The sequence below is a fragment of the Syngnathus typhle genome, linkage group LG3 (genome assembly GCF_033458585.1).
Source record: "Syngnathus typhle isolate RoL2023-S1 ecotype Sweden linkage group LG3, RoL_Styp_1.0, whole genome shotgun sequence".
NCBI lineage: Eukaryota > Metazoa > Chordata > Actinopteri > Syngnathiformes > Syngnathidae > Syngnathus > Syngnathus typhle.
The window spans coordinates 17,159,772-17,184,291 of NC_083740.1; the positions used below are offsets into that span (position 1 = coordinate 17,159,772).

At 43.9% G+C, this 24,520-nt stretch overlaps 1 pseudogene; it reads right to left on the reverse strand.

Annotated features, from left to right (window-relative positions):
* LOC133151155 (lysine-specific demethylase 2A-like) overlaps nucleotides 1-15,058 on the reverse strand; it is a 203,130-nt pseudogene extending 188,072 nt beyond the window's left edge.
* Between the last annotated feature and the right edge of the window lie 9,462 nt (nucleotides 15,059-24,520).

Consider the following 24,520-nt stretch of genomic DNA (forward strand, 5'->3'; position numbering starts at 1 on the left):
CATTGCTCGTCTGAACTTCTCTGCCTCAACACACCAACATAGGCAAGTACCCTGCCAGAAAGGTGAAATTCCAGGTTTCTAATGTAAGCTTCTGTCGGCATAAATAGGATCGCCAAGATCCCCGCCTCTGGCGACACCCCAGCTCACAGAGCACCTGACCAATTTGGCCGCTCCCACAAGTTGTCAGCTCATGGGAAAAATGACCCATATTGTATTTTTGGGCTGAGGCGTCCACCAGCTACTCACCAACAAGCCCCACTTCCAGGCCTGGCTCCAGAATAAGGCAATGATGACCCAGATACAGCAAAGGGAAAACACAACCCACTTATTGTACTCTTCATGAGTACAATAAGTGGGTTGACCCTGTTTTGACCCAAACTGTTTGACCCTGCCAAGGGCATAAATTCCCAGACAACCTATCTCCTAGGATCATTGTGACAAAGAAACCCTTCGACCATGTTAAAGTGATGACTCACAGTTCATTTTTTTAATTTAATAAAATTCACTTTCAAAGCAAAATTTTATGTCTCAACAATTCGACTTCCAAACACAGTCAGATTCCATTGTGTTTGTGAGTTGAAGACGACCTGTACTACAAATCTTTGCTCAGTGAATGAAATAAAGGCTTACCAACAAACATCTTGACATCACTCACACTGAAGCTTGGATCAGGCATTCTATAAAACAAGAAAAAGGTGTTACTTAGCCCACTTTATGGAACAAATTATGAGTGCTTAAAGGGGAGGGCAGGGGAACAGAGAGAAGTAAAAAAAAAGTGCAAAGGAAAAAAATATACTTGAGTCCGAGGCCATCAATTTTCTCAAAGATGATAGGATCTCTCAGGCCACCTCTTTGGATGAACTCGTATGTTAAATCTAAAAGACAATGGCAGAAATTAAAAATTCAAATGTTACATGACTATAATTAGGATGAATATAAAAAACAATTGTGATGTGTTCAGAAATGAAAACATCAAAACACCCTAGTAAAAATCAGCTGCAAAAAAACTAAATCTGGTATTACACCTAATGATTTTCACAGTCTCTGAATATTGTCAGAAGGAAGGTTTAGAGTTTAAAAGACATCCCAGCTTCACAGAAATGTCAACTGTTAAGTCGTAAGTTCATCATTCTTTGGATCATATTTTTTCCGAGACTTGTCTTTGTGCACACGCATGTACAGTTACACATGCATACACATACACATTATACACACACATACATATATTCAAAAGATTAAAGTCCCAATGATTGTCACACACACATCTGGGTGTGGTGAAATTCGTCCTCTGCATTTAACCCATCCCCATGTGATTTTAATCCATCCCCTGGGGGAGCAGTGAGCAGCAGCGGTGCCGCGCTCGGGAATCATTTGGTGATCTAACCCCCCAATTCCAATCCCTGCTTGGCACTCAGCATTAAGGGTTGGAATTGGGGGGGGTTAGATCACCAAATGATTCCCGAGCGCGGCGCCGCTGCTGCTCACTGCTCCCCTCTCCCCCAGGGGATGGATTAAAATCACATGGGGATGGGTTAAATGCAGAGGACAAATTTCACCACACCCAGATGTGTGTGTGACTATCATTGGGACTTTAACTTTACCATATAAATATATACATACATACATACATACATACATACATACATACATACTAGGGGTGTAAATCGCGGGTTTTGTCACGATACGATATAATATCGATATAAAGAACTACGATACGATATTTGCCGATATCTTAAAGCCTGCTGCGATTCATTCACGATATATCGCGATATAGTGCTCTACGATTGATTTTTTTTTTTTTAATAAAAAATATAGAACAATATCCTGATTTATAACAATTCATACGCAAAATCAACAAGGTACTGCAAACTCTTTATTTAGGAAATTACATGAGTATTGTAGTATACAAATTGCTTACTTTAACACTGAACTTTGATGTGGTGTTTTTTCTTTAAATGTGCGGCGAGATTTGTGCTCCCTGAATATTTGATCACCGCATGGCAGGATTTACAAACTGCACGTGTCTTGTCTGTTGAGCCATCTTTTCTTTGGAATCCAAAGTGCTTCCAAACGAATGACTTGAAGTCTAAAGGGGAGCAAATTTCCTGGTCTTTTTGGACACTAGCCATAGCACCAGCCCAGGAGCCGCGTACTAGTTGTCGCCTCCCCTTTCACGTGCGTGCTCTGCTCACAACACAACAACGCCGGGCGCACTGCTCCCGGAAAGAGGAAGCAAGCAACAATGAACTGGATTTCAAAATAAAGTCGCGTCTAATGTCCGAGGTCAAACACGGCGATATAAATCGATGTTTACCTTTAGCATCGATGCCAATAAATCGTAGAGCATTATATCGATTAATCGATATGTATCGATGTATCGTTACACCCCTAATACATACATACATACATACATACATACATACATACATACATACATACATACATACAGGACTGTCTCAGAAAATTAGAATATTGTGATAAAGTTCTTTATTTTCTGTAATGCAATTAAAAAAACTAAAATGTCATAAATTCTGGATTCATTACAAATCAACTGAAATATTGCAAGCCATTTATTATTTTAATATTGCTGATTATGGCCTACAGCTAAAGAAAACTCAAATATCCCATCTCAAAATATTAGAATATCATGAAAAGGTATACTAGTAATAATAATATTATTATTAGTATAATAATTCATTAAATTTGTATAGCGCTTCTCAAAAACCCAAAGACGCTTACAGGGAACAAGGCAAAGGCATACATGAGGGGAGGGGGAGGGGGAAGAAACAATCGGATAAAATTAAGAAGAGGAAACCAGTTATGGGTAGGGGAGATCATGAGCTTGGGAGAAGAGGTAAGTTTTTAGACGGGACTTAAATATGGGGAGTGTGGGTGAGTTACAGACATACTGAGGGAGAGAGTTCCTGAGTCGGGGTGATGTGTAGGAGAAGGCTCTGTCACCGTAGAATTTGAGTCTAGATTTTGGGACTGTCAGACGTGAAGTATTGGAGGATCGGAGGGGACGGTTGGGGCAGTAGGGGAAAAGGAGGTCGGATAGGTAAGCGGGAGCCAGGTGGTGAAGGGCTTTGAAGGTGAGGAGGAGTATCTTGAAGATGATACACTCCTTAATGGGGAGCCAGTGAAGAGAGCGGAGAACAGGAGTGATGTGTTCACGGGACCGGGTGTGGGTAAGGAGGCGGGCAGCAGAGTTTTGGACGAGTTGAAGTCTATGGAGTGAGTCGCAGTGATTCCAGTGAGAAGGGACTTGCAGTAGTCAAGCCGGGATGAGATGAAGGCGTGGATGAGGGATTCAGCGGCAGGGAGAGAGAGGCAGTGCCGGATTTTGGCGATGCGTCGGAGGGGGAAGTAGGAGGTCTTGACAACTGAGCGAACATGAGGGTGGAAGGACTGTGTGGGGTCAAAAATAACGCCAAGGTTGCGTGCCAGAAGGGAGGGAGTGATGTTTGAGGAGTCAATGGTGAGTGTGATGGATCCAGTTTTATTAAGGGAGGATTTAGTGCCTATGAGGAGGAGCTCTGTTTTGTCACTGTATAGTTTGAGAAAGTTGTGGGTCAGCCATGTTTTTATTGTAGAGATGCAGGTTTCAAAGTGGGTGAGGGAAGGGTTACGGGTTGGTGTGGTACATATGTACGTAGATCTGGGTGTCATCAGCATAGCGATGGAAGTCTAAATTGAGTTTGCGAATGACAGTACCAAGGGGAAAGAGGTAACAGATGAATAGGAGGGGGCCAAGAACTGAGCCTTGGGGGACCCCTTGTGTAACTGGGGAGAGGATGGATGTGTGACCGGAGAGAGAGAGATTAACCGGTTTCTGTTGGTGAGGTAGGAGGTGAGCCAGTCAAGTGCAGGGCCCTCAACACCTAGTTGGTGCAGCCTTTGGAGGAGGATGGAATGGTTCACAGTGTCAAAGGCTGCGCTAAGGTCAAGTAGTAGTAGGATGTTGAGGGCACCAGAGTCTGCAGAAATGAGGAGATCGTTGGTGACTTTAACTAGAGCTGTTTTGGTGCTGTGAAGTGGGCGGAATCCGGACTGGAAGGGTTCATAGAGGTTGTTGGACTGGAGATGGGTGTGGAGTTGGGCGGAGACAATGCGTTCAAGGGTTTTGGAAAGGAATGAAAGGTTGGAGATGGGACGGTAGTTGGAGAGGTTGAGTGGGTCCAAGGTGGGCTTTTTGAGGATGTGGTGATGGCTGCAAATTTATAGACAGTGGGAAAGTGGCCAAGGGATAGAGACTGATTAAAAAGGGTGGTGAGGTGGGGGAGGAGGACAGGGAGGCAGGCCTTAGTTAAGGTCGTTGGAAGAGGGTCGAGAGAGCAGGTGGTTGTCTTGGATGCGGTAATGATGTCTAGGATAGTGGGGGAGTCGACAAAGGGAGAAGGCAGTGAGAGAGGGGAAGGGCGGGAGGTCAGGAAGGGGGGGGCAGGAGAGTAGGGGAGGTGGGGGAGAGGAGTTATTGATGGTGTCGGTCAGAGAACTGTTGATTTGGGCGATTTTGTTGTTAAAGTTGACAAGGAAGGAGTTACAGAGGGCGGGTGAGGAGGGTGGCTTGGTGACCAGTGGCTGGAGCAATTTGTTGACGGTGGAGAACAGTATGCGGGGGTTCCGGTTGGTGTTATTAATGAGAGATGAAAAGTTAGCAGATTTGGCAGCAAGAAGAGCATCACGATAGGAGGAGATGTGTTGTTTGAAGGTTTCGGCATGGACGGTGAGGCGGGTTCTTTTGTAGAGGCGTTCGAGTTGACGGCCAGTTTGTTTCATGGAGCGGAGTTCCGGGGTGTACCAAGGGGCAGAGTTAGTGAATGTAACAGAGGACGTTTTCCAGGGGGCTAGGGAATCAAGGGAGTCAGAAAGGATGTTGTTGAGCGTGGTGGCAAGGTCATCAGGGGAGGAAGAAATGGGGTCGGAGTGAAAGGGCAGAGGATAAGAGCTGGCAAAGCGTGATTGGGTTTACAGTCTTGATGTTGCGGTAGGAGATGGTGCGTTTTGTGGAATTATGAGGCGAGGGTAGAGGGGCGGAGAAGAGGATCCAGAGATGATCTGACAGTGGAAAGGTGAGAGGACAGGGGTTGGATGTGAGTGGAAAGGAGGAGCATACTATATCCAGGGTGTGGCCTTTGGAGTGGGTGGGGAAGTTGGTGTGCTGGGTGAGATGAAAGCAATCCAGAAGGGAGATGAAGTCAGCCGTCAGTGGAGCAGTTGGCTGGTCGATGGGGATGTTGAAGTCACCGATGAGTAGGAGGCGATAGGAGACTGAGGATACGATGGTGAGGAGTTCAGAGAGTTCAGAAAGAAAAGACGGATGTGACTTTGGGGGGGGCAGGTATTCAACTAATCACTTGAATGGTCTAATTAACTCGAAACACCTGCAAGGTTTTCCTGAGCCTTGAAAAACACTCAGCTTGGTTCAGTAAACTAAATCACAAGCATGGGGAAGACTGCTGATCTGACTGCTGTCCAGAGGACCAACATTGACACCCTCCATCATGAGGGTAAGACACAAAAAGAAATTTCTCAAAGAGCAAGCTGTTCACAGAGTGCAGTTTCAAAGCACATTCACAAAAAGTCTGTTGGGAGGGGGAAATGTGGCAGGAAACGCTGCAGAACCAAGAGAGATGACCGCAGCCTTAACAGCATTGTGAGGAAGAGTCGCTTCTAGAATTTGGGGGAGGTTCAAAGACAGTGGACCAAAGCTGGAGTCCAGGTATCAAAAGCCACTGTTCAAAGACGTGTCCAGGAAATGGCCTACAATAGCCGTATTCCCATGGTCAAGCCACTTCTGAAGCGTCTGACTTGGGCTATGGAAAAGAAGCACTGGACAGTTGCAGAGTGGTCCAAAGTCCTTTTTTCAGACGAAAGCAAGTTTTGTATTTCATTTGGAAGTCAAGGCGCCAGAATCTGGAGAAAGGCTGGAGAGGAGAAAAATCCTAGTTGCTTGAAATCCAGTGTGAAGTTCCCACAGTCAGCGATGGTTTGGGGAGCCATGTCAGCTGCTAGTGTTGGTCCACTGTGTTTCATCAAGTCCAGAGTAAATGCAGATTTTTGAGCACTACATGCGTCATCTGCTGAAGAGCTCTATGGAGATGATGATTTTCATTTCCCAGCATGATCTGGCACCTGCCCACAGTGCCAAAACCACCAGTAAATGGTGTACTGACCATGGCATTACTGTACTCGATTGGCCTGCCAATTCCCCTGACCTGAACCCCATAGAGAATTTGTGGGGTATTGTGAAGAAGAAGCTGAAAGACACCAGACCTAACAATGCAAATGAGCTAAAGCATCCACATTGAAGCATCCTGGGCATCCGTAACACCTCAGCAATCCCAGAGGCTGATTGCCTCCAGGCCGCGCCGCAATGATGCAGTAATCCGTGCAAAAGCATTCCCAACCAAGTAGTGAGTGCATTAATAAACATTTTCAAATGTTTGATTTAGTTTTGCTGTTATCTTTTTTTTTTTTTACTTGGTCTGAGGAAATATGTTGAGATTCAATTATTGAGTTTTCTTAAACTGTCAGCAATAATAAAATAATAAAAAGGTTTAAGATATTTTAGCTGACTTGTAATGAATCCAGAATGTATGACATTTTTGTATTTTTAATTGCATTGCAGAAAATAAAGAACTTTATCACAATATTCTAATTTTCTGAGACAGTCCTGTACACACACACACACACACACTCACAAACACACACACATATATATATATATATATATATATATATATAAAAAATTCCCCTCTCACCCTCCGCGGGTGGTCTCCCACTCCAAGCTCGGGTCCTCTACCAGAGGCCTGGGAGCTTGAGGGTTCTGCGCAGTATTTTGGCTGTTCCTAGCACTGCACTCTTCTGGACTGAGATGTCTGATGTTGTTCCTGGAATCTGCTGTAGCCACTCCTCCAGTTTGGGGGTCACTGCCCCAAGTGCCCCAATGACCACGGGCACCACCGAGGCCTTCACTTTCCAGGCCTTCTCAAGCTCTTCTTTGAGGCCCTGGTATTTCTCTAGCTTCTCAAGTTCTTTTTTCTTGATGTTGCCATCGCTTGGTATTGCTACATCCACTACACCGGCCTTCTTCTGCTGTTTGTCCACCACCACAATGTCCGGTTGGTTCGCCATCACCATCTTGTCAGTCTGGATCTGGAAGTCCCACAGGATCTTGGCTCGCCCGTTCTCTGCCACCTTAGGGGGTGCTTCCCACTTTGAACTTGGGGCTTCCAGTCCATACTCTGCACAGATGTTCCTGTACACTATGCCAGCCACTTGGTTATGACGTTCCATGTATGCTTTCCCTGCTAGCATCTTACACCCTGCTGTTATGTGCTGGACTGTCTCAGGGGCCTCTTTGCACAGCCTACACCTTGGGTCTTGTCTGGTGTGGTAGATCTTGGCCTCTATTGCTCTGGTGTTCAGAGCCTGTTCCTGTGCAGCCATGATGAGTGCCTCTGTGCTGTCCTTCAGTCCAGCTTTTTCCAGCCATTGGTAGGATTTCTTGATGTCAGCCACTTCACTTATCTGCCGATGGTACATCCCATGTAGGGGTTTGTCCTCCCATGATGGTGTCTCTAGCCACTCTTCCTCTGTTTGCCATTGTCTGAGACATTCACTGAGCACGTCATCCGTTCGGGCCTTTTCCTTGATGTACTCATGGATCTTGGCTGTTTCATCCCGAACAGTGGCTCTCACACTCAGTAGTCCTCGGCCTCCTTCTTTACGGCTAGTGTACAGTCTCAGGGTGCTGGACTTAGGGTGGAACCCTCCGTGCATGGTTAGGAGCTTCCGTGTCTTGACATCTGTGGTCTGCGTCTCTTCCTTTGGCCAGCTTATTATTCCTGCAGGGTATCTGATGACTGGCAGGGCGTAGCTGTTTATTGCCCGGATCTTGTTCTTGCCATTTAGCTGACTTCTGAGGACTTGCCTTACTCGTTGTAGGTATTTGGCTGTGGCTCCTCTCCTTGTGGCTTCATCGAGGTTGCCATTTGCTTGTTGGATACCAAGGTACTTGTAGCTGTCCTCAATGTCTGTTATTGTTCCTTCTGGGAGTGAGACCCCTTCTGTATGGACTACCTTCCCTCTCTTTGTCACCATGCGACCGCACTTCTCTAGTCCGAATGACATTCCAATGTCTGTGCTGTAGATCCTGGTTGTGTGGATCAGTGAATCGATGTCTCGTTCGCTCTTGGCATACAACTTTATGTCATCCATGTATAGTGGCCCCATTTTTGAGTCGGTATCCGTAGCCAGTCTTGTTGATTATTTTGCTGAGGGGGTTCAGACCTATGCAGAACAGCAGTGGGGACAGAGCATCTCCTTGGTATATGCCACATTTGATGGAGACTTGTGGAATTGGCTTGTAATTGGCCTCAAGGGTTGTTTTCCACAGTCCCATCGGGTTTGCAATGAAGGCTCTCAGGTTCCTGTTGATGTTGTACAGTTCCAAGCATTCAGTGATCCATGAGTGTGGCATGGAGTCGTAGGCTTTCTTGTAATCAATCCAGGCAGTGCACAGGTTGGTGTGTCGAGTCTTGCAGTCTCGGGCGACTGTTCCGTCAACCAGCAGCTGGTGTTTGGCTACTCTGGTATTGCTGCCTATGCCTTTCTGTGTTGTGCTCATGTATTGAGCCATGTGTACACTTATCTTAGCCGCTATGATGCCTGACATGATCTTCCATGTTGTAGGGAGACAGGTTATTGGCCGATAGTTGGATGGGACTGTACCCTTTGTGGGATCCTTCAGGATCAGGATTGTGCGTCCTTCAGTTAACCATTCGGGGTGAGTTCCAACTTTTAGTAGCTGGTTCATTTGTTCTGCTAGGCGCTCATGGAGTGCAGTGAGCTTCTTAATCCAGTAGGCATGGATCATATCTGGCCCGGGTGCTGTCCAGTTCTTCATACCTGAGACTCTCTCTTGGATGTCTGCCACAGTGATGGTAACTGGGTTCTGCTCAGGGTGGTTGCTGTGGTCTTTTCTTAGAGAGACTTGCCATTGTGCCTCCCTGTTGTGTGATGTGTCCTTCTCCCATATGCCCTTCCAGTATTGCACAGTCTCCAGCCTTGGTGGGTCTGTTCTGCTGTTGTTACCCTGCCATTGAGAGTACACTTTTCCTGGTTGGGTTGTGAAGAGCCTGTTTATTCGCCTGGCTTCACTTTCTCTTGTGTATCTCTTTAGGCGGCTGGACAGGGCTAGGAGCCTTTGTTTGGCAGTCTCCAGTGCTTCAGGTACGTTCATCTGGCTGTACTTCTTGGGTGCTGGTTTCTTCATTGCACCTTTCTGGATCTCTGATAGTTGGCTCACGTCTCTCCGCACTGTCTTGATCTTAGCCTCCAACCTTCTTTTCCATGGTGGGTCTTGTATCTCATGCTTGATATTGCTCTTGTAACCAAGCATCTCCAGGATCACTGTTGCTGAAGTGTATATCAACTCATTTGTTTCAGTGATGGTGGTTGTAGGGATTGCTCTCAGTGCTGCATTCAGATCTTCAACCAGACCTTCTGGTGGTGCTTCAATTAGCCTTTGTAGTTGGTGTCGGGGTTGGCCGCTGTTCATTCGAGTCATGATCGTATCCTTCGGGTCAGTTGCTGTCTTGTTCAGGCTTGCATATCTTCTTGGAGCTGTGTACCCAATTTCTTGGGCAGTTGATGTTGACTCCTCTCTGACCTGGAATTCGGGTTCCCATTTGTCTTGGCATCTGTGTTGTACCTCGTCAATTTCAAGTTGTGAAATCAATTGTCGTTTCTGGATATTGGAGCACTGAGTCACTAGTTGTTTAGTGGTTAGTGTTGAATGTGGATATCGCTCCTTCCATTGCTCCCACATTCTCTTCATGTACCCCCTCTGACTTGGTTTACTGGAGTAGTAGCACTCCAACAGTGTTAGGTTGTCACATCTCGCCCATTTCCGCCTTGTTCCAGTAGCCCACTTCACATCTAGGCGTTCTGGTTCCCCAACGCCTGACGCAGACCTTGTTTGACCGGGCGACGTCTGAGCCGGCATCTCATTTGATTCTTTATCTCTCACCATGTTTATGAGGTAGGCGATATCGTCAAGGGTCTTGCCCACAGACCCATTCTGGATGATGGTATGGCTCCGCCCCGACCCGGTCTCGAACCCGGGTCCCGCTGGTTGATAGTCTGGCGACTATCCTACTGAGCTATCCAGCCGATTTATATATATATATATATATATATACATATACATATACATATACATGTATATACACACACATATACATATATATACACACACACACACACGCACACGCACACACACACACACACAGTTGCAGTTCAGATGCTACATCGCGGTTCGTTTATTGCGGTTTCACTACATCAGATTTTTAAATTTTGAAACTTTGTGAATAACTTCACATACAAGTCGCTCCTGCGTATAAATCGCTCCCCCACCCAAACTATAAAAAAAAACGTGATTTATAATCCGAAAAAACAGTATATATATACAGTGCCTTGCGAAAGTATTCGGCCCCCTTGAACCTTTCAACATTTCAGGCTTCAAACATAAAGATATAAAAGTTCAAATTTTTGTCAAGAATCAACAACAAGTGGGACACAATCGTGAAGTGGAACAAAATTTATTGGATAATTTAAACTTTTTTAACAAATAAAAAACTGAAAAGTGGGGCGTGCAATATTATTCGGCCCCTTTGTAGCCCCACCTTTTGCTGCAATTACAGCTGCAAGTCGCTTGGGATATGTCTATCAGTTTTGCACATCAAGAGACTGGAATTCTATATTCTCTCAGCTTCTCAAGGAGATAAATTCCATTAGCTTCTCATGTGGAATTCTTTCCCATTCTTGCATGATGAACCGCTTAAGTTTTTCAACAGTCCGGGGTCTTCCCTCTCGTATTTTACGCTTCATAATGCGCCACACATTTTCAATGGGAGACAGGTCTGGACTGCAAGCGGGTCAGGCGAGAACCTGGACTCTTACTTCGAAGCCATGCTGTTGTAACACGTGCAGAATGTGGCTTGGCATTATCTTGCTGAAATAAGCAGCGGCGTCCATGAAAAAGATGTCGCTTGGATGGCAACATATGTTGCTCCAAAATCTGTATGTACTTTTAAGCATTTATGTTGCCATCACAGAAATGCAAGTCACCCATGCCATGGGATTTAATGCACCCCCATACCATCACAGATGCTGGCTTTTTAACATTGCATTGATAACAGTCCGGATGGTCCGCTTCTTCTTTGGTCCAGAGGACACAACGTCCAGTGTTTCCAAAAACAATTTGAAAAATGGACTCATCAGACCACAAAACACTTTTCCATTGTGCATCAGTCCATTTTACATGAGCTCGGGCCCTGAGAACCCAGTGACGTTTCTGGATGTTGTTCATAAACAGCCTTTGCTTTGCATGGTAGAGTTTTATCCCGCACTTACTGATGTAATGACGAACTGTATTTATTGACAGTGGTTTTGTGAAGTTTTCCTGAGCCCATTTGATGATATCCTTTACACACTCAGGTCGGTTTTTAAGGCAGTGCCGCCTGAGTCTCGCTCTCGCTCACAAAACCACTGTCAATAAATACAGTTCGTCACTACATCAGTTGCACTGACTCCCATCATGATGAAGTGCTTCGAAAGGCTGCTCAAAGACCACATCATCTCCAGACTCCCCCCAACATTCGACCCGTTCCAGTTTGCCTACCGGAAGAACCGCTCTACTGAGGATGCCATCTCCTCCTTTCTTCACCTGAGCCTGGCTCACCTGGAGGAGAGGAACGCCCACGTGCGGTTGCTGTTCCTGGACTTCAGTTCAGCGTTTAACACCACATTCCACAGCATCTGGTGGGAAAACTGGAACGCCTGGGCTTCAGCACCCCCCTTCGGAACTGGCTGCTAGACTTCCTCACCAACAGACCTCAGTCAGTCCGGGTTGGACAGAACACCTCAGATGTCATCACCCTCAGCACAGGCTCCCCTCAGGGCTGCGTACTGAGCCCCCTGCTGTTCACCCTGATGACACACGACTGCGTCCCCAGGTTCATCACCAATCACATCGTGAAGTTTGCAGACGACACAACGGTGGTGGGCCTCATCAGTGACAACGACGACCTGGACTACTGAGTGGAGGTGGAGCAGTTGGTGGGCTGGTGCAGAGACAATGGCCTGATCCTGAATGTGGAGAAGACGAAGGAGATCATCGTCGACTTCAGGAAGAACCAGCCTCACCACGCTCCACTGATCATCAACAGCTCAGCTGTGGAGGTGGTCAGCAGCACTAAATTCCTGGGGGTCCACATCACAGACGACCTCACCTGGACTGGGAACACCTCGACACTGGTCAAGAGGGCACAGAAGCGCTTGTACTTCCTGCGGAGGATGAGGAGAGCCCACCTGCCCCCACCCATCATGAGGACGTTCTACCGAAGCACCATAGAGAGCATTCTGACAAGCTGTCTCTCGGTGTGGTGTGGGGGTTGCAGCGCTTCCGATTGGAAGAACGTAAGGAGAGTGGTGAGGACAGCAGAGAGGATCATCGGGGCTCCTCTTCCCTCCATTCAGGACTTGTCATCCCAGCGCTGCGTGTCCCGAGCCCGTAATATTCTCAGTGACCCATCACACCCCCACCAAGGTCTGTTCTCCCTGCTACCCTCTGGGAAGAGATTTCGCAGCATCCGCTGCAGGTCCACCAGGTTCTGCAACAGTTTTTTCCCTACTGTCGTCAGACTGTTGAACAGTCAACTTAGCATTCCTCTGCGCACTTTGTAAGTATTGTTTTTGTTTCCTGCACTGTTTACATGCTTTATCACTGCTGCACTCATACTTATCTTATTTCATATTTATATAGTAGTTATATATTTTGTGTGCACCAAGTGTTTACAAAATGAGATTAAAGTCTGTCTAAGTCTAAGTCTAAACTATATCTCAAATAGCTATAATATAAACAACAATTTTATCAAACCATCTGTGTCACTCCAAATCATTAAATCCATCGATCGAATTCTTCGTCCTTTATGTAAACACCGCCACGTGTGCATCGCACCGCTGACGTAGTCAGTTGCAGTTCAAATTAGTGAGTAATCCCTCGCTACATTGCGGTTCGTTTATCGCGGTTTCACCATATCGCGGATTTTTGAATTTTGAAAATTTGGGAATCATTTCACATATAAGTCGCTCCTGAGTATAAGTCGCCGCCCCACCCAAACTATAAAAAAAACGCGACTTATACGCCGAAAAATACGGTACTTAAATTATAATAATGTATATACTAGGTCATGCGGCTCTTTGGCTGGTTTCATGCGGCTCTTTTACGTTCATATCAACATTTGTGTTTATTTTTCGTGCGTATTTGCTTCGCTTGAGTTCAATATGGTATTTTGGTCAAATCCTGCAAGGGAGGAGGGACAAACCCATTTAAGGAGTGTCAATTTCGCTCTCAAAATGGCAAGGAAAAAATAAACTGCTAAACGAATATATGACGATGAACACAGGGCAGAGCGATTGGTTTTGCTGGGGTTTTAATGAATGCCGACTGTGACTACGGAGGCCCATTAGGTCCAGAAAAGCTGACAAGACGCTAAACCAGGGATGGCCAACCCAGCCAAAATGGCAAGGAAAAAATGCACAGCTAAACAAATATATGACGATGAACACAGGACGTTTTTAACAGAGTTAAAGTTGTTTTTTGTTGAACGAAATGGCAAGCTATTCTGCCTGATATGTCGGACGTCATTAGCGCATTTAAAAGCTTCAAATGTTCAGCGCCACTTCAGCTCACTTCATGCCAATATCGATAAAGACTTTGCAAAAGGGACTGAATTTCGCAAGCACAAGTTTGGACACTTTGAAAAGTCAGGCAGAAAAAGGTTTTTCAAAAAAATTACGAAACACTCAGAGACTGTCACACTTGCATTGTTTCAACTGGCTTGGAACATTGCACGGGCTAAAAAGCCATACAATGAAGTGGAGTTCGTTAAAAAATGCCTCAGTGACGTTATTGAAATCTTGTCTCCTAAAGACGACAAATTAAAACGAATGGTCTGTCCCGCCACAAATAGCAAGTGAAAAAACTTATGTTTTTGTTTGTGGAATTTGTTGAAGTGAGAGTTTGTCTGTGTGAGACAATGCACACAATGTTCATTGTTGAAAATGTGGTCTTTAGTCTGTGGTTTTAGTACTGTAGGAGTCAATTTGTCATTATCATGTTGGTGCGTGACAAAATAATGTCACAGAATAAATTTGGCTGAGCAGAGGGGTGTGTGTGTGTGCGTGTGCGTGCGTGTGTGTGTGTGTGCAGGGGGGGGGGGGTGTTCATGTGTGCTCATGTGTATGATGTGGCTCTTTGCAATGACACAGTAAAAAATGTGGCTCTTAGTCTCTGACTGGTTGGCCACCCCTGGACTACGTCATCGTAAGGAAGAGGGACAGGCAAGACGTATGAGTCACGAAGACCATGTGTGTCGCTGAGTGCTGGACAGACCACCGCCTCCTTGTCTCCAAACTCAAACTTCACATCCAGCACAAAAGACGGCCGCAGGGTGTGAGCGCGCCAAAACGCTTCCTGCGTCCTGGTGTTTTTCCCTTGCGCGTGGCCGGCTGCTGCGCCTCCTGTGCTTGTCCTCAGCATTTTGCTCACATGCATGCTCCATTCCATCAGCGTGTATTTAAACGACGTTCTCCCGTCATTTACAAACTCGCAAAAGAGTGAAGCCGCAACAGGCAGAGCGGTGAGAGATCACTGTACACATACACACATATATTGTATTGCACAGGAACAATTTGAGATGTGAATGGAGAGAGCAGACTATGTTAACTTGTTGAGTGTTTGTGTAAAAATATTGAATGATTAAACTTAAGCAGGTACAAGCCTCAAACTGAAATGTTTCTACCTTTTCCTTGCATTCGAATTATACGATCAGAGTTGAATCTCTGGCTGGAAACCTTCTCCTCAAGATTAAACATTCTCCTTCCATCAATTTCTTCATCTGAGATTACATCCTCTTGGTAACGCCGCCGGGTACCAGACCGCTGAAGAGACAAATAAATATTGGTTAGACCTCACGCTACAAGCCATGTTGAAAGAGAGAGAGAGAGAGAGAGAGAGAGAGAGAGAGAGAGAGAGAGAGAGAGAGAGAGAGAGAGAGAGAGAGAGAGAGAGAGAGAGAGAGAGAGAGAGAGAGACCCCAGTAGGGGTGTAAATCGCGGGTTTTGTCACGATACGATATCATATCGGTACAAAGAACTACGATACGATATTTGCTGATATCTTAAAGCCTGCTGCGATTCATTCACGATATATTGCGATATAGTGCTCTACGATCGATTTTTTTTTTTTTAAATAAAAAATATATAACAATATCCTGATTTATAACAATTCATACGCAAAATCAACAAGGTACTGCAAACTCTTTATTTAGGAAATTACAAGAGTATTGTAGTATACAAAGTGCTTATTTTAACACTGAACTTTGATGTCGTGTTTTTTCTTTAAATGTGCGGCGAGATTTGTGCTCCCTGAATATTTGATCACCGCATGGCAGGATTTACAAACTACACGTGTCTTGTCCGTTGAGCCATCTTTTCTTTGGAATCCAAAGTGCTTCCAAACGAATGACTTGAAGCCTAAAGGGGAGCAAATTTCCTCGTCTTTTTGGACACTAGCCATAGCACCAGCCCAGGAGCCGCGTACTAGTTGTCGACTCCCCTTTCACGTGCCTGCTCTGCTCAACACAACAACGCCGCGCGCACTGCTCCCGGAAAGAGGAAGCGAGCAACAATGAACTGGATATCAAAATAAAGTCGCGTCTAATGTCCGAGGTCAAACACGGCGATATAAATCGATGTTTACGTTTAGCATCGATGCCAATAAATCGTAGAGCATTATATCGATTAATCGATGTGCATCGATGAATTGTTACACCCCTATTATCCAGGCATAAAATCTACAATGAAATGGCGCGTCCAAAAGACGCCCCCATTTTTCAATTGTGCTGTTGGGAAGCTCGGGAGATATTCTTACCCCCATGTTTTCACGAGGTGTTTTCGATACAGTCGTTTACTTCTGCTGCTGCTTAACGTATTACAGTATTTTTCTTTTTCGTCTGCTTCTTGTCTACTTCTTCTCGGCGTCTTCTTCTTCTCGTCTCTTTCTTCTCTTCTTCTTCTTTCTCTTTTTCTTCTTCGTCTACTTCTTCTCTCTGAGGCCCCGTTCAAATTCTCGCACTGAAACTCTACGCCCGTCAGTGAAGTGCACTACATGTCAAGCGTGCGAAAACCGCGGAACTTAGACACGCATTACGTCAACAAAAACTGACACACTAGGCTCGGAGGAGGAAACGTTGACAAGCTCCAGTCCGCGTGGTGATCGGCGCCACGGAGGAGCGGAGGCATGATAGTTTGCTGACCGGCTCGTCAGTTTGGCTCGGCACCTCCTCTGCTGGCATTCCAGTCCTCCTTTTCCTAAATAAAGACTCCGTGTTGCACATGGTTGTCCTGTCTCGCTCGTGACTTCCACAGGGTCCACGAACGGGCGTTATCGTGATCATGTCATGTGATTTTACCTTCATATTTGAGGCAAATTTTCGCTGAGCAGCTAGCATAAAATAGATTATCGCCCAGGCATGGTCTTCGTGTCCCAGATTTTTTTTTTTCCTGAACAGACATTAAAAATCCGCGACAGGTGGCACAGCGACCTTTATACGGCGAATTTATAGCGCTAGTCTAAAACAGCAAACAAGGTCATCTTGATTCTTATGGATTTTAATCGCAATCACTTTCAATAGTTTATCCCACTGTCTAAAACCTTTTTTAATCACTTTTATTGAAAAAATAAATATAATAAATATATTTTATTTTATTCAATTATTGCACTCTCCATATATATTGTTAGGATACGGATTTTAGCTATTGATCTGACTCCAAATTGTGATCAACACTTAACACAAGAATTGCTATGTTCTAATCCACACACTGGCGCACCTAACAATTTTGCGAGTTCGTTCTGTCAAAGAGAAGACCAGTAGATCAATTAGGAATTTTCCCTACGCAAAATTTTCTCCTCAATTAAAATTTCCCTTTTTTTTTTATTTTAAATCCAAAATTAATATCTAATTGTCTGGTCTCCTGTCATCTAATCGTTTGCCAATATGCATAATCCTGGAACATGATTTAACTCCCCATTTAGTTTGCTCACATCTCACACTTAGACTATTTGACACTTTGTGTTGAGCTGTAACTTCAATATTTCGACCTTCCCATATTTCTTCCACTAAACAGTTCCATTTTGCTTTCAGTTTAAATTCATCCCTCCAAATAACTACCTCTGGCAAAGAACCAACAATTTATAGAGCACTCCCTTTTACTGTTACCTTGTTCCCTCAGTCATCTTCTCACAAGCATAACTGACCCTCCTAAAAAAATAATGATACCAAAAATAATGGTTAAAATCAATATACACAGCTTCCTCCTGCGACTTACGCTATCACCTTGAAGATTATCGTTCTCATTTTTGTTGATGCTAATTCTTAAAATTAAATGCTTACTTTTGCTAATGGAGTCACGCTATATCACAAATTTTGAAAACCTTCCACGCTCCCCCTTTGTACCTATCAAAACCAATTAGAAATATTTTTACTGTCATGATCATCATTGTGGCCCTCACACTTATTGTTCCTGTACTTTAAATTGTCAATTTTTGTACATTTGAAGCCCTTTGAGACTTGCTTGTGGGCTATATAAATAAACTTGACTTGCCTTAACTTTATTATTATTCAACTTCTTCTGCCTTCTTCTGCCTCTTTTTTATTTATTTATTCATTTTTTTAGCTTAACTACTTCTACGAATTCATCTGATTCACTTCATTCCACTTTTAACACATTCCAAATATTCATGCAAAATATTCTAAATATTTACGGTTTTCGAGAAATTTACAAATTTTAAGCCAATATTTCACCATTCATTCTTCATGGCACATTCAATATTTCTCATTTTCTTCCACATAATTCCTCCAATTCACCTTCTTTCACTTTCCAATTCATCTTCTTCCACTTTCTAGATTAAAATTTCACATTTTCACTTGCAACATTGCGGTAACATTTTGCAAAATTTCCTTTTTTCCTTCTAATTTCTAATTAATTTTTTTCACTGACTCAACCCGTTTTAATTTTTTTTTAACTATTCATCTTATGCCTACCTATTCCAAAACTTCCCACTTGTGAAAAATTTCAAATTTTCAACTTTAAAATTCACGCCCAGTTTTACAAAATTCTTTCGATATTTTCACCGATTTTCTGACCAATTCAACACGTTCCAAATTTAAACATAATCTTGTAGCATTCCCCGAATTTGTATTCAGCCTCTTCGCCTTCACACACAATTTCTCCAGAAATTACAAATTCTAGTTATTACTGTTAATCCTCCGTGACCCTCGTAAGGACAAGCCGCACCAGTAATGGATGGATGGATGGATGGATGGATGGATGGATGGATGGATGGATGGATGGATGGATGGATTGTTAACCCTAACCATAAGTGCCTATCATAAAGTGTCATTTAAATCAATTGTCGCAAGGGTCATGTCACTGTATTTGTTATTTAAAGCCCAACTGTATCCTTTTTAATTAAGTAGTGCCCTGTATTACTATTTTGCTGACTATCCAAAATTCCAACTTTCTTATGGCCCCTCACCCCTTCAAGCAAAAATATGCATCCTATAAATCAGTCGCAATTGATGTATAATTAAATTCTGTCGTTTTGATAAATTTAATTTCTATCGATCAATATCCACTTGCAAATTTTCTGATCACGCTGTCGTATGATTTGTTATTATTAGTGCATCTTCACTGTCCATATCTATGTATTTTGTTGTTATCCCCGTTTCAGTGTCAATAAGCAGCCTTACTATTATTCCCTCTTTTATCAAAACTCCTCAGATATGTCCGCCCCAGCACAGAAACACACTTCCAGCCCTTTTGTCCCTCACTCCACCAACTTTGTAATGCTTCAGCAGTCTTTAGCAATGTGTCCAGTTTAACTTCATGTGCCTCATGCAAGTCTTTAGCAGCCTCTCCTCTTAGATTCGCATGATGATGATTCAGGGCTGGATCGTCCACCACTCTCAAATGTGTCCATCTTGTCTTTGTTCTTTCAGTCCATTTTCTTTTTGATCTGCAACTGTGTTTATTCCTGCCAATTGTATGGTTCTTGTCCTGTGAAAAGTTCAGGAATTGTGCCACGCGCTAGGGAAGAACACACTGGGACAGAAATTTAACAAAACTATCTTTGTGTTATCAGTCTTCCTGTGTAGTATTTGTTCCTAAATCTTCCTATTAACATTTTGTATCTTATCAGTTGTGCACACTCATCATCTTATTATCAAGCCACCCTTATCAAATGCTTTTTTTTTTTTTCCTTCTGAGCAATCCATCCACTCTACCCATTAACACGGCTAAAATCCTCGTTCCAATGTTTATCATCAAATAAAATCCTGAATCTTTTGTAATAAACTGTAATATAATTTAACAATCTACCCACATATGCGGTGAATGTTATTGTTCAATCTATAGGTCATACAGCGCCTGTGTTCCAACTATGACATTCCTCCTTGATTTACCATCTCATAAGTTATTGTTGTCAGCAGCGCTAAATGATAGTGCTCGAAAGTGAATGTCTTATCGCCCAATTTAAAACACATGCCACATTTGAGCTAGTATTTATTCATTTATTTATTTGCCATCCTCATGTTAGCTGGCATATGTCAGAATTAAAATGTAATTTTGCTTTTAATTTTGCCTTGCTGCACCGAAATAAACTGTTAAATATATCTTTAAAAACAACCAAAAACAATCTATGCTCCTACACAGACTCTTAAAAGTGGCACCCAAATGCCAGATTACAAATCAAACCTCCTCCTTCACTCTCACATTTTTTGATTAAACAGTCTACTTATCTAAACACTGTCATCACCTACTAAATTAATGGCCTGCAAATACAATGTTGTTGCTGTGGTCCCTCAAAACATGTGACTAAAATTTGGATAATTATTAACCCCCATCAATTGAGCAATTATCTCATCACTATTTACAAGTTAGCCCCCCTCTCTTCTCTCACTTCTCCTCAACATTGGGAGAGGTCAATGTTACCCATAACACCTAACCTTAACCCCAAACCCAAAATAGACGGGCTTCCTGTTCAATTTGGAGCAGGGGTCCTTGGGGGGGGATTGTCAGCGTATCAATGTTGACGTCACAATCTGGCCAGGCCCGCGCGTCCCGCTGGCCCCCACCCTCGCCGGTATGAGCCGAACGGGCCCCCTCCTTTCTTGAACATTCTCTGATCCATCCCATCTTCCTCCTCACACGCCCGCACCCACACAGGGTGTGCACATAAACGCACACACACCGAGCGCGCGCACAACCGCACGTACACAAACGCATCCGCACGCACGCCAATACACAAAGTGCTCGCACAGAGCTCAGACGAACGACGACAGACTGACACAAACTTACAGAGATTACGCACATACACAGAACACACAGACAAAGGGATTCAAATCCATCTCTCATGTAGCTCATGATTTGCGCTTCCACATCAGCATACATTCCTCTCAATCTCACTCCATTCATTCCTCTCATCACACACACACTCCCCCCAATTTGGTTGCACATTTTGGATATTTTAGCAGTCTGGTCTCTCACAGGAGGAACTGTTACCACCGGATACTTTTTGAGGAGGCCTCACTTCTCCTCGGGGATCTCACAAGCACCCCAGCTATTTGAATGCGATCGTCACCACACCCTTGTCCGCCACGACGAAGCACTAGGTCCCTGACCTATCCTTAGTACGCGCAAGTCCCTGACTTTACCGTACACGTTACACACGTAAGTTCCAAACTTATTCACCGTATATGTAACTTAATACACACTGTCATGTAACGTGGAGTTGGGGGAACAAATGGTGCAAAAAAGTGAGTATGGATTGCTCCCAGGAATAAATTGGCAGGGCGGACATTCCAAATTTTAAACAGCAGATGGGGCAAAATCTGAGTTAGGTATTAGTGAGTGAATTGGCCAAACTGAAATTCCAAAATTTTCCAAAAGATGGTGCCAAATCGTTGCCAGAAACCAAAATTGAGCGTGGTCTGATCGATGGAACACACACGAGAGCACAAAGGTGGTTTTTATTATTCTTTTAATTGTATTTTATTTTACTTGCTTGGCTGAAATATATTCTGTAACGGCTTAAAGCAATATTATCGCAGAATTGGACTAAGCTGCCCACCCTTATGAGAATAGGGGTGTGTTAAAAAGGGTATAACAAATGAGTTCTTGGTTTCTTTTAATTTAATTTTATTTCATTTTATTTTAATTGTATTTTATTTCAATTGCTTGGCTGAAATATATTCTGTAACGGCTTAAAGCAATATTATCACAGAATTGGACTAAGCTGCCCACCCTTATGAGAATAGGGGTGTGTTAAAAAGAGAAAAGAAAAAAATCAATTCAAAGGCTTTGATTTATTTTGATTTAATGGTTGACCAAAGTCTGACTTTAAAGTATTGGTTTTATAAAAGCGGAAGTAAAGAAAAGAGGAAGTAGGGTGCCTGCCAGGGGGGTTTCCACAGAATTTCGGTGGAAAGAGTGAACCGGAAATGAGCTGCCCGGAAAAACCGCAGGGGATGAGCGTGGGAAGCTGGACAGTATAGAAGCCGTAGGCGTGGGAAGCTGGACAGTATAGAAGCCGTAGGCGTGGGAAACTGGACAGTATAGAGGCCAGCGGAAAAGGGAAGGGCCAGAGAAGTCTATAAAAAGGGCACCCTGGACATCGACAGGGCTCTCTCCTGGACCGCGGTCATAGCGAACAGAAGCCGGTAGGAGTTTCAAGACTTTTTTCCAAAGCCTTCGAGATTTTTGTGTAAGACGCAAGATTGCTGGCACGGATTAACTTGGATTTACTCAAAAGAATTGGACTGGACAACTTTGCTTGAGAAACTAGGTGAGAGGACCGACTCCTTCTGTATTTCCGTGCGGGGAGGGAGACCGTTATCGGGGTAGTGGGTCCTCCCGTGACCAAAACTAGTTTCTAAATTAGATTTTTAGAGATAAAATCGAATTGATCACTCGACTTTATTTCCACCAAAAAATAACCCCCAATTGGTACCCTCCTTTTCCTCTTTTCTGATTTAATTTTTGCAATCAAGATTACTCCAGGATTGAATGATTGTATTTGCAAGGGCATCAGTGAGTGGAATTGTTCAGTTTTTGGAGGATTGTGATTTGTAATTTTATTTCATGTTTTTTCAATAAAAGAGTTGTATATACTCATTTAATTCGTTGTGCGCTAATTTGTATAATTTATGCAGTCAATTGTTTGTGGAAGGGTTGATAAGCCGATTTATTAACGGGAGATTTTAAGAATTAGAGACTAAAGCATTAGATTTATTTCCAAACTCTGTCTTTGCCATACTTCTGCTAATTTGATTTACTTCCGAAAAAAGAGAAGTAGGCTTGCGGCTTTATCAAAAGCGGAACGGGGCCCGATCAAAAGTATTTAATTTATTCGGGCCGCGTCAAAAAACTACTTTGAATGATTTTGAGGGATTAATTTGCCTTCAGAATTAATTACAGGATAATAACAATTCGATTAAATCATCTTGAACCCGTATTAAGTAAAATATCATTTTGTCGGAAACAATTGAGTGCGAGGAAGCGCTTTTACGGTTAAGTGTTTATATATATACCGTTATAATTAGTGAATAATGTGTTAAACTTATTCTTAAACGCTGGCATAGTCCCACTTCTGCTAATTTGACGTGCTCCCGGAAAAAAGGGAAGTAGGCCCGCTCCTCCATCAAAAGCGGAACGGGGCCTGAGCCAAAGTATATTTAATTTACTCCGGCCGCGTCAAAACTACTTTAAATGATTTTGAGGGATTAAATTGCCTTCAGTATTTATTACCGGATAATAATAATTCGATTAAATCACTTGAACCCGTATTAAGTAAAATATCATTTTGTCGGAAACAATTGAGTGCGAGGAAGCGCTTTTACGGTTAAGTGTTTATATATATATACCGTTAGAATTAGTGAATAATGTGTTAAACTTATTCTTAAACGCTGTCATAGTCCTACTTCTGCTATTTTGACTTGCTCCCGGAAAAAAGGGAAGTAGGCTCGCTCCTCCATCAAAAGCGGAACGGGGCCTGAGCCAAAGTATTTAATTCACTCGGGCCGCATCAAAAGCCACTTTGGATGATGTTGAGGGGTGTTAGGGTGGTGCTCACTCTAACTTATTTTGCAAGAACCACACTGGAGTCAAGTTAGTCGTTTTAGGCACCTGCAGGCGGAGAGTTCACTCGTCGCTGTGCTTACAGCGATGGTCGAATGAAGTCTGACTCAGGCCTCGTCAGGCGCTTATTTATTGAGAGAAACAGAGTGTGGTTGAAAGTGGGGGGGGGGGGGTGTGAACACCCAGGATAAGGTGAAGACGGTCCCCTGCTGATCAAAGCATAGCAGGGGACCTTTTACGACGTTCTGTAAACAAAGCAACTTTGATTGCTTCCTCTGCAGCTAGTCAATAAGTTGAAATGATCTTAGCACTTTGGTAAACTAATTTTGTCTAGACAGGACAACCTAGTTAAATTATTACAGGTTACATTCCAACATAATCATACGATGAAGATATTCTGCAAACCCTAACATATCCCTCCTGTTTTATCATATGATTATGTCAACCTCGATCAATCAAACATAAGTAAGAAAATACAATAAAAGCAATAACTTCCAGTGAAGATGAGGTTTTTCCTCAATACTCCAGTCCAAATTGTGTGTGTAATTTAAAAAACCTGCGGCCAGATTAAATGCAGGAAAAGAGTTACACGGTCCCTCTGCCTTAGGCGACCAGAATGTTATCAATCAAGATAAAAATTGCTCGCGATTGTTCAGTCGTTGGGGGCTTGGCACGCCCACTGGTGGAGGGTGAGCACGATTCTCACCCCCTTCGCAGATCTGCTCCGTCCAGGGAGAACTTGGGAATGTCTGCTGCGTGGTCGTTGTCTTCAGTGGCTCAGGGTGGACTACCTGGCCACCAAGGGGGAAGAGGATTATTCTGCCTCTGTATGAACTGGGGCGGGGACTGTCGATGGCTGATCTGGTTCCTTGCAGGAACCCTTCACTGGGGCGCACTGGGACAGATGATACCACGATCCTCCTTTGCCGGCCAGCCGGACGGCATGTGAGATGCGCTCCACCAATTTATAGGGTCCAGTCGACGCAGGCTCCGTCCCCCTCCTTCTTGGGACCTCCAGCCAGAACGTTGGGGTGACCTGGACCTCGGTCTTTGCTTCCGTATCCGCAGTAGTTTGCTGAGCAAATCCCGATCTGGATCCGCCACCGAAAGAACGGCAGCACGTCCGGAAAACAGCAAAAAACAGCACCTTTTCTGCAACCTTTGCATTAGTCATTTGAGATGTTTCTTCTGCTCCTTTTATCACTGTTTTGGTTGCCCTGGTTACAGAGGCGTTGCTACACCAAAGGGAGGG